The following is a 12,287-nucleotide window of genomic DNA, read 5'->3' as shown; positions in this document are numbered from 1 at the left end:
ATTGGTTACTTCTTTATAGCGCTCTTTTTTTTTTCTTCAAATATTTTGTTAAATCTTTGCACAAAACAAGTCCTAAAAGTTCTGCTCTATAATCACAATTTCTAGTTCGAATACTACTACGTTTTTGCATCAATAACTTTTAAAAAGATTCACATTCGGTTTATGGGATATCGGTCGCAAATTGAAATCGCTTCTAAAATACGAAGTTGAATCTGCCGAAAACATCGACATCACTTATTTACCTAATTCCCAAGTCACATCTAACGCCATACCTGACCTAATTTACACGTGTTATGTAGATAAGTAGGTAAATAAATTTATTAACTTAATTTTAAGTGATTAATTTGCGTGTAAACAGTACTTGCTACTTAAAATTTAGTTGACAACTAAATTTTAATTTGCCACTTGCTACTGAACTGTCTGTTTACGCGCAATTAATCACTTAAAATTAAGTTAATGTTTTAATTACGTACTTATCTACTTAACACGTGTAAATCAACCTTTATTAAAAAAAATATAAGTATCTAGGTCGTAAGTCACACTCAGACCTAGAACTGAACCAGGTCAAGCTCGCATAAACAGACATTTGTGTAGTAGCACTCGTAGGAAATAGAAATGCGAACAAAATACTCTACATATTTTAAAGGAAACTAGGAATATTATAAAACTGTAGATAGCATTAGGTCCTTGTAAGTTACTAGAAACTGTTCAAGGCAGAATAAACTTTATTCTTAATAAACAAGTGCATTCTACATTTTGAAAGAGTGTTTTTATCACTATAACTTTAACCCTTCAAATTTGACCGTCGAACCGGCGACTTTTCATCACGAAATTCTTTTAAAGCTTTTTATTTCATACTTTCATAGAGAGAGACCGACTATGGGTTGAACAATTCACATAAACTATGCAGACCTCAACATTGTGTTGCAACACTCTTATTGTATTTATTTTTAAACAGTCTTACCAATTAATATAAAGACAAGAAATGAAACCATTTGCTAGACTCCTCTAGGATCTTCCAGCATCGCAGGGTAAGTCGCAAATGAAATCCGTCAGCCCGGCAACGGTTCGCATGTTTAGACAAGATAAAGACTGAATTACCCTGCGCAAATTAGCGTTGGCTTTACGAGCACAGCTGACTCGGGCTCATGAAAAACATCCTGCACACTCAAATTACAGTTTTTGCGTCGAGACTTAAAACGGATTAGTAAAAATTTGTCAGCACAGCCCAGAGATTACGAACAGTCAGTTTTATAGATAGAGAAAAAGTTTCGACACTAAAATTCTGATGGATCAATTTATTTTAATCACATTTGCCAAGTTTGATTCCAATTTATGCCAAGTGGTCAGTCGCAGTCGCACATCGGAGCATCTACAAATGCTTGAGATGAAATTTTAGACTGTTCTACTTGGTCTGTGAGGTTAGTACCCTAATAGAGCCAGTCTGAGATAAGCATAATTTAAATTACAATACTTAACTAACCATTCCAGAAAAATGATGTTAACATTAAATAAAAACAGTGTGTTACTAAGTAATAAGGTACTTAAAATATGCTTTCATTTTATTAAATCTGGTTTTTTGAAGTCGTCCGAATTAAATGTCTAGGTGCCTAGGTAATAACTTGTATTGAAGTAAGACTTTATAAGTATTACTTAGGAGGTAAAACACAAAAGGCTGCTGATACTGAGAAGTTTGTTAGAAGCTTAAATATTGTACAAAACATTTTATAAGACAAATCTTGTATTCGACTGTTGTTAGCTCGGGCTTAAAAAGTATATTAAAAACTTTAAAGCCAAATTGTACAAAGCAATATTGCACCTTTTACTTTTGTCTTGACAAAAGGAGAGTATTAAAATCAGAAAAAATAAGATTTCTACCTTCAGTGCTTCTGAAGCAGATTTTACTTTATTGCTGAGATACAGTGTGTAGAATGGATAGGATAAATCGAATTTTGCTTCAGTAAGTTTAGTGGGGTTTTTTGGTCCAGTTAACAAAAAGAATGCTCGTGGAAGGCTATATGACTTCATGTATAAATGTTACTCGTTCTGAGCATGTCTTAACCAAACCAATTTGAGTCCTACTTGATAAGCTTTGTATGCATTGTAAAACCTTAGCTTAGAATCAAAATGGCCAATGAAATCAACTTCAAAAATGGCTGAGTGAGAGCGAGACGTAGAAAATCTCACGAGGAAGTTTCCCAAAACAAACATTAGAGAAACAAACATTTTGAATCGTGGTTTTCCAATGAACAGGGGCTGTAATTGTCGGGGACGACCCAATCGAATTCCGCGGTCGGTTTGTTCGTCCTGGACCAACTTGTTGCGGAAAACATTATTTATCAAATGGAACCTTGAAGGGATTTTTATTTGATTTAAAGATGCTTTAGAGACTCTAATCCCAAAATGAAATGTCAGTTCAGTTCTCGTTTTTTAACCGACTTCAACAAAAGAAGGAGGTTTTCAAATCGGTTGGTATAATTTTACAAATTCAGTTTCAAGAAACTAGGTAAGTAATCGTTATTACTATAATTTTGCATCATACATATTGCAGTTGTATCAGCATGGCTGTAGTTTTATATACTTATTTGTAGGAAGATATGATACTTATTTTTGTACTTGGGAGTCCTGTGAGTCGACAATAAAAAAGGTGACAGCTTTGGTTGGTTATTTGAAAATTCAAATGACAAATCTTTTACCATCACAAAACATAAATTTCGCTTTATCTCCCTCACTCACCCAGGAATCGCTGGCATTAATAAGAGACAGAAAATCGATATGGCCCCTGGAAACGGACTAAAATGTCCCACTAATTTATAATGAAGCGTAACGAGTGTATTTGCGTACCTTTGTACACTGCGACACAAAGAGATTACGACAAGCCTTTTTGGCAGAATTTAATTAATGGCGTAAAGGAAACTTTTAAACAAATTTTAAAGGACTACACGAATTGTACAGGCATAATTTATTGTAATGCTCTTATAATGCTATACAAATGAGGCACGCGAATATTCAGCGTTTTAATGCCGCATTTTAAAGCAGTAAGGTAAAACAAAAATGTACGAGTACGAAACCTGTTGTGCGATTAAACATTATTTTTTAGCTCACTTTGTCTGCGATTGCGACACTTTTGAATTTTTAGTGAAGTAAAAGGCATAGTAGACCTAGATTGGGTAACCAAGTGTTCTTCCAATTTATTTCTCTTCAAAAAATGTCGTCCTTGTATTCTTTTATTATAATTTGTAACATTATGTGTACATAATCACAGATTACATTTATTAGTTACTTCGTACGAGCCCTATGAAAGGCAATAAGTACCTATTCCTAGTAAAGATAAGGTTTGTCACAAAACATTCAACGTTATTGTTGAGTAATTTGTATCACCTCGATTTCTTGGAATCCTTAGGGAAAATATTATTTTACCTTTAACAACCAATCTCCGTGGCAACAGAAAATGGCGGCAGAATCAGGTCACAGTGGAGCAAACTTTAAGGCCAATTCACACATATCAGTGAAGTCACAGTTCAGGCTCAGTACCGGCACAGTGCGAAATATTCTTTCATACAGTTTCTATGAACGCATCCCCACTTGTCAGTGTCAGTGACGTACAGTGCTCTCAGTGTCAGTGCCGACACCGGAAATCACGGACGTATTCGTTGACGACGATATTTTTTGTCGGATCACGGACGCCGCCGCGGCATCAAAAACAAAATAACTTACTTCATAGTTTCTGAACAAGAATATTGAAACAGCTCTCTGACATTTTAAAATATTCAAAATATTTCACTGACGCAACACTGTAGCACTGATACTGAACTGAGCGGACACTGTGACGGAACTGTGGCTTCACTGATATGTGCGAATCGAGCTTTATGTTGAACAGGGTCGTCCTGCCTTCATGTGGGGATGGAAATATAGAGCCTTAATGTAAGAAATCGAAGCTTTATCTTGTACCGAGAACGTAAAATAACCCGATTTTAACAGAAGCTTTTTATCACAAGAGATCGCACACAGCAAGCAATAAGTGGGTAGTTTATAAAAGTTACAAAAAATATCCTATACCCATAGTTTTAAAAGATGGTAAGCGCTGTGGCAATCTGTGGTATTCTTCACATTATTGAGGTCATGTGTAGGTACGACTGTTTTTTTTTTCACTTCATCTTCATCTTCATACCAATACGCTACCTCGTTCATTTTAGTGGAAAAGCAGCTTTACTAGCGCAAAGCCAGACGCTTGTAATAGAGTTCACTAGCTAACTACCTCACTCAGTTTAGTTTGTGTTTTTTATGCAGAACAAGGCAGGTATTGGACCGCAATCGCACCTAATGTTAAGTGAGAAAAGTGCAAGTGTGCCAGGTGGTTGTAAAGGCGGTTTCACCAGCTAACTACCTCGCCCAGTTCATTTTGTGGTTTAGTGGAAAGGCGGCCTTAGTGCGAAGACAGGCGGCTGTAAAGGCAGTTTCACCAACTAACCTCGCTCAGTTTAGTTAGTGGTTTAGTGGAAAGACGGCCTTAGCACGAAGCCAGGCGGTTGTAAGGGCAGTTTCACCAGCTAACCTCGCCCAGTTCATTTTGTGGTTTAGTGGAAAGGCGGCTTAACGCGAAGTCATGCGGCTGTAAAGGTTTCACCAGCTAACTAAATCGCTCAGTTTAGTGGTTCAGTGGAAAGGCAGCCTTAGCGCGAAGCCAGGCGGTTATAAAGGCGGTTTCACTAGCTAACTACCTCGCTCAGTTTAGTTTGTGCTTTTTTATGCAGAACAAGGCAGGTATTGGACCGCAATCGCACCTAATGTTAAGTGACAAAAGTACAAGTGTGCCAAGCGGCTGTAAAGGCGGTTTCACCAGCTAACCGCACTCAGTTTAGTTTATGGTTTAGTGGAAAGGCAGCCTTAGCGCGAAGCCAGGCGGTTGTAAAGGCGGTTTCACCAGCTAACTACCTCGCTTAGTTTAGTTTGTGGCTTAGTGGAAAGGCAGCCTTAGCGCGAAGACAGGCGGCTGTAAAGGTTGCAGCTAACTAAATCGCTCAGTTTAGTGGTTTAGTGAAGAGGCAGCCTTAGCGCGAAGCGTGGCGGTTGTAAAGGCGGTTTCACCAGCTAATTAGCGGGAATACGAGCGTATTGAGTTACAAATCTCACTCACAAGAATCAATTAGCATCTTCAAGCGAATTAGCTGCAGTCACGTAGATTAGTTAGTTACAGGAGTCTTGGATTAGTTACTGTAATTTTACAGATAAAGGGTCTGTGCACATTTTCTGTTGTTGGAATTCAATAAAAATACAAAATCATTTGTTTTACAGCTTAATCAGATGACAATGAAACAGTTAACAATCTAAACTTACTGTGTTGTACATCCTCTGAGTTGAAGAACTTTTTTAGCCGTAGGTGGTACCCTGTGAGTCCTGTGACCTACATTAGATTTTTTAAGTAAAAAAATATAAGAATATTAAGATAATCTGAACGAACGATGAACTCAAATTGAATTCACTCATATTTTGTCATGGAAACTTTATATCGCAAATCCGAATATGACGAACAGCTGAAGCAAATACAAAATCACTCGAATATTCAGGTACGGACGCAGGAGAAGGGATCGCCTACAATATAAGATTGCCTCGAGTCAGGGCACTCGGGACTAGAAACATACAAATCTGTATATTTATAAGGAAAATCTGCATTATTTTCATTCTCTGAATTTTGCAAGGACTGTCCCCATTGCAATAGAAATCACTGGACTGTACAGCAAGTCCACTAGTGGAGGATGAAATTGGCAATTTGAGATGTCACTTTTAAAAAGGAATCTGTTTATTGCTTTAAGGGCTGATTTTTCAATCGTCAGATAACTTTTAACTGAAGAATAACCTTGTCATTTTGACATACTTCCCATACTAAAACTGTCAATGTGCCAAACTTATTCTTCAGTTAAAAATCATCTGACGATTGAAAAATCAGCCCTAAGCAGATAGAGACACAATAAAAACATTGAAAGTTTGAAACACTTCGAATTTGAGCGCGAATCAAGTGTCAAGCGAGTGGTCGTGTGAACAACCCGCTTTCGACCCAATGGCGTCTTGAAACCAACTTACAAGGATACTTGTTTTTACGGAATCTATGACAAAAATAGAAATAAAACTTTTGTTCGTGTTATACATCAATATTCAACTTGACAGTGGCTCAAATAAACCTCAAGGTTTGATTGCCTTTTCTAAAGAAGAAGAAGTCTCGGAAGAATAATGTGTAGACTCAAATGATGTTACCTAATCAAGATGGTAGACCAGAAAGTTACAAGCAAATACTTACAATAGAACCACTAGCACCGATTGTCTGAGTTAACCCTTAACTGGTATCGTAAATTGGACATACGTAACTGGTATCGTGGGGGCCGCGCGGCCCCCATACTGTGTTTGCTTCTAGCAAGCATGTTTTACCTATAATACTTGAATAAATGCTCATAAATGATATATATCAGGCTTTTTCTATGTAATCATTTAGTTTTTATTGTAATTAATCTTCTTACTTATATACTTCAAGACATTACATAATAGTAACAACTTTTTTCGTAATATTTTTTTAACGTGACAAATATCTATGAAACCTACGTTTAGAAAGTTATAATCAAAAATATTATTATTTTAATTAATCCATAATAATGTGAACTTAATAATAAATAAAGTTTTAATGTAATGTTTAATAAAAATAATAAGCATTTTATAAAAATAAAAACATAAATATTATGTTGACAAACATTAGCAGGTGCTGGTGGATTTTCAGACCACTTGTATTTATTTTTTCATAGTAGCTGGATTGACTAGGTCCTACAACATCTTCATTTTCACTCTCTGAAGAAAAAACATGAAAATCAGAATCAATATCCTCATTATCGACCGAATATTGGTTATTGGATCTTCACAATGACCTATAATTTTATTATCACTATATCCTTCTTCTGACATGCTACTAATCACTAATTTGGAATCAAAAACTTCGTTTTAGGTATCTTCTATTGTTCTATCACTAATAAGCCATCAATACTGCAAAAAAACAAAAAACAAATAAAAATTTCCATGAAAAAAAAACTAACGTAACTGGTATTGTGGGGGCCGCGCGGACCCCAACACGTGCATATCTTCGTCCTGGTGAATGATACAGTGCTGAAACGCCTGCACCAGACGCGAGTAGCGCCGAAATGAGAATACCAAAAATTTTGGCTCCCCACGATGCGTAGCTTCTTAGAAATCAAAGAAAACGTCATGCGTGGGGGCCGCGCGGCCCCCACGATACCAGTTAAGGGTTAATATCGAAGCCGATAATCGAGATTGCCTCGAGCGAATGCACTTGAGGCGACGCTGGATGCGTGCATCTGTCGCGGAAATTAACTTGAACAATGCAGTCGGATAGCATTGTAACTGTGTAATGAGGCTAGATGTAGAAGTTGCGGATTGGAAATCGGATATTAGATGCAATTATCCGGTGGATTTCTCGAATATTGTACTCAATTAGAACGTTTCTGGCGTTGTGAAGTGGGATTTTTCTCAAAAAATCTCTCTCGAGAGAGAGACGCGACGCATTTAGTATGCAGCATTACAAGCGCTATCAAACAAGCATGTGTATTTGGCAGCATAACAGACCTATACACTTTGTCGCATGATTTCATCTATTAACACTACATAAAATGCCACCATGCTTACCATGAACCGTCGTCCATAATGTTATATTATAGCAATTCACATCGTGCGTGATAGAAACTTACGAGTACTTCAGCAGTAAAATCTTATCCATAGTTTATCTTTGCTATAATTCTTTGCTTTCTAGAAAGCAAATGCTCTCAGAAAATCTAGTAAGTAATAAATCAAATTGGAAATCCACACAAGTCTTTCGCTGCACTCGCCGCAATGATCCGGATGGAGCGCGCCCGGCGAAGCGCGCTAAAACCGCGCCGGGACGCAACGAACATCGATTGAGGTAGGTACGGTATACCGAAGGCACAATACGATATAATATGAATTACCTGCCTCATGATATTATCATGAGGCAGGTAATTCAATATCGATTTTCATATTCCTGGATTAGTAGTTCCTTGTAAATTGTGAGCAAGTTCAACGAATCATATTCAATAGCCAATGGTAGAGACATGTTTGGTTGACGTGACATAATATCCGGGCCTAATCAAGGCGAAAGTGAATATTATAGGCACTTACAGGGCAGGTACATCCTAGACAACATTGGTGCGATTGCGGTCAAATACCTGCCTTGTTCAGCATTAAATAAATGCTATTGTGATTTAATCATCATGATAGTTTTCCATTGTCTTATTGCTTATCTATCACCTTATCACACATGCCTTTTGTGTCTCTTATGGGGTGCCAAACCACAATCACCAGCTTTTATGGCACATCACAGTTCACTTCAGTAATGTAGGAGACGGCCAAAGAGGATAGCATTATGTTTATTTAGGAAAATACACAATTCCCAAGGGATGCGTGGCATCGGCTTTCCACATAAGCAAACGCGGGTATATTTGCGAGGAAAAGGTAGTTTTACCTTTAGGGTGCGTTTCCATTAAAGCGGAGACACGCTGAGAAAATCTAAAGTGAGTGGTAAGAGGTAAGGGCTTTTCTGCGAAGCGGAGCGGAGAGGAAAAGAATGAAGGAAACCTCTTTCTTTGCACGAATCGTTATAATGCATACGTCACACTAAAATGAATTAAAAGAGCACAATTCTTCTGGCAATTCTTATAATTATTCTGATTCCTACTGCTTTTTGATTGCACTGTTTTATTACTGGTGCTCAGTACTGGTGAGAATTCTAGGTAACTCATCAAAAAAGTCATCAATGCTACTCGCTCATCTTCAACCTTCTATGTCAGTCAGCTTGGGAATACACTCAATATTTACACATGTACAACATTTATGATAGCACAACAATTCATTTTAAATTACATGATTTCTGTCCTATTTTTTGTGTGATTATTTGTCTGTATATCAAAATTGTTTGTTTCCCTAATATAAATAAATAAATTAGCAAGTATTTATTGTAGCATAAGGCAATGGTGATATTTGATTACTGATGCCAGTTATCTGAGACCAGGTAAATACGGTATGTTTCTTATTTTAGTGAACTGATCTTTGTTTTTAAGAGACAAACGGCCTTATAAATTATTTAAATAATATTTTTTATTGTTAAAATATTTCAACACACGACCGCCAGGCAGGGTTCATCCCAGCACCGTTCGAAAGCTCGTCAACCGGCGGCGGTAAAGAAGCCGCGAGATGGCGCCGTAAACGCGTTACGGCGCAACATGGTCGTTTAATCAAAAAAGGTTTATCGGACGCGGGGACACGACCCTCGTTATGTGCTGCCGTCCACTTTGCTTGGGCGAGGCGCGGTCGCAGTGGTAGCGAGAGCGATGCAAGCGCTAAGCTAAGCTGGTTCAGAGATCCACACCACAATGTGGTGTGAAGTCCAAAAAACAGTGTAGCGTAAGGGTGAAGCAAACATTTCTTTTAGTCAGCAAAAGAGGCAACAGCAAACAGAATTAAGCGTTTCCTAGCATTTCTTTACATAAAAATCAATATGCGCTGAGTTCTTGCTGAAAATCTTCCAATTAGCAACGTGTCGAACGATGGAATGCGTGCTTCAACGTAAACATCGTTCTGCAAATTTCAATAATAAAATTTTACTCACCCAGACTGGAGCATCTTGGAAGACAAGACCTGAAACAAAGAAACATTGTATTAAAATTAATTTCCTTACAAACTCGTGATGTTCGCGATTCTCTGATGTTTCACCACAGACTCTAGGCTACTCATAATAGCTTACCCTCTTCTAGGAATCAACTCTGCTATTCTTCAAAATTAATTTAATTATCCCACTCAGTGTGGCAGACTACAGACTAGACGTTTAGTTTGAAGTATCAAATGTGCCTTAATTTATGGTTTCTTATTGTATTATGTTAAATATATAACTAACGCCCGTATTCACAAACGATACTTGCATAAGTGAAGCAGCACAGCGTTGAATAGAGTTCTGTGATTGGTTCATTTGTCACCCTGTGCGTCCACGCGCACTGTGAGACGTCATAGTAATGTGTTTGTTATACTAATTAATACACTTTTCTATTGTTAAAAACTGTTGTCTGCGTGTAAAAATTTTGAGCACAGAACTGACTGTAGGACGAATTATTACCAGTAAAGGCATCTAAAATATCAGTTTATGTAAGAAAAACAAATGAAACTAAGTATCGCTATAACTGACCCCACACTCCTGTAATAATAAAGTCTCTGTCATACATTGTGTGCCGAAGAATTCGCGTCTCCAAACTGTTTGCTCCCCCAATAAACGGGCAAGAATTTAACATGAGATTTCAATAGCAATGGCCGCCACTTTATAGATCCTTCGTAAAACAAGTCAGTCGAAATAGTGTTTGATGGGAACCTCTTTTGGTTTGATAACATTTATTGACAAATAGGGTGGGATGGCCTTGAGGGATTGATCTTCGAAAATTAATGTGTAACACTGAATGGGTTATTATATTTTAAAACTAAATCTTGAATATTTATTGTAGTAAAGTATGTTAAAAGATACCACTGTAATTAATGGCAAAAGAAATGGAAAAATTAGGAAGAAAATGGGAAATGCGTTGCGCAAGAAAGTTGTTTTAAAAGCGCACAACAAGCATCCATTTCATCCATGATTAATCAAGCTAGAGAAAGAATCAAGATTATGACTGTAAGTAATGAAACCTGGTGAAGTAATGAAGTAAGGTCCACCCACAAGGTGAACCGACGTCCTGATAAAGGTAGCGGAAAGGCACTGGATGCAGGCTGCTACCAACCGTGCGATGTGAAAGTCATTGGGGGAGGCCTATGTTCAGCAGTAGACGTCCTATGGCTGAAATGATGATGATGATGATGATGATGAATGAAACCTGTATGACAGAACATTATTCCCTTGATTCTTCAGAAATTTTAACAACCGAGTCACAGAATTTCGATTAGTTTTTGTTGAGGACGTAATATCTGGGCAGCCATAGCTAAAAGCCGCTTTTAATCTTCCATCACTTATCAAAATGTGCCTTTAACGCAAAAACGGGCTTCATCTATCACGCCGTGACACAGGACATGGACTATTGTTACTCGCCGGCCATCCCATATCACATCCCATTAATCCGGATTGGAACTCTGTATGTAATTAAAGAGAGTGACCTACGACCACAAAACCACAGTTGAGATAAACACACAGAGTATGTAACACTCTTGCCATGTTGATAAAAGTATCTACCTATGCAAAAACATTTACGCTCGTATCACAGAATAATAATAAGTACCTACTACGTACAGAAGTTTTACTTCGCGAAGGTATTTAAAATAATGTATGCTCAATGTCATTAACAATATGGTGTACCTACTTTAGGCTGTCTCAAGAGTCAAGCACCATTTTGTTGGCAAACGTCAGTGATCGGCACTGCGCCGAAGCTATAGGGCTGACTTCGGTAAAATGATGTGACGTGAGGTGCCAAACTGCGGAAAATGGCGGAAGAAATACATGATTTAGCATGAATTATCATGAATAATATTAACTACTTATTTACCTCTCAGTGTCTTGAGGCAACTTAAAAAAGTACATTCTGTGTTTTTATTATTATTTAGGCAGTTAAATACTGCACAGTATTTAGTACACCATTTTCTTTATTTTCTTCCATCATACACAAGAATACGCGTGCGTGAGTCAATGTTCGCTCGTATGTGAGGCCTTGTCGAATAGTATCCTGTAGGTGGGCCATCGTGCGTGTTTTGTTTTCGATGTAAACTCGCGGAGATGAACAGGCCTGCTCGTATTCACAAACGATGCTTGCTTAGGTGAAGTAGCAAATCGAACGCACAGCGTTGAGTAGAGCCCTGTGATTGGTTCGTGTGTCACCCTGTGCGTCCACGCGCACTGTGAGACCTCATAGTAATGTTGTGAATACGGGAATTATTTTCTAACTAGTTTTTGCCCGCGACTTCGTCCGCGGGCCCGCGGCATAGTGATGCTTTGGGCTAGTGATGATAGTTATGTCTACATCGTTATGGGCTATCTAACACTGAAAGAATATTTAAAATCGGACCAGTAGTTCCTGAGATTAGCGCGTTCAAGTAAACAAACAAACAAACTTTTCAGCTTTATAATATTAGTAAGTAAGGTAATAGATTTTTTGTAATTTCATTAAAATAATGGTGGCACTACGACGTATCTTACAAGTTTTAAAATATTATATTTATTTAGATAAAAAAATTTATATCAAAGATATTTT

Source organism: Ostrinia furnacalis, unplaced genomic scaffold, assembly GCF_004193835.3.
Source record: "Ostrinia furnacalis isolate ACB-3 unplaced genomic scaffold, ASM419383v2 OfSCF4239, whole genome shotgun sequence".
Lineage (NCBI taxonomy): Eukaryota > Metazoa > Arthropoda > Insecta > Lepidoptera > Crambidae > Ostrinia > Ostrinia furnacalis.
The sequence above is the reverse complement of the archived record's forward strand: the minus strand, read 5'-3'. Positions refer to the sequence as shown.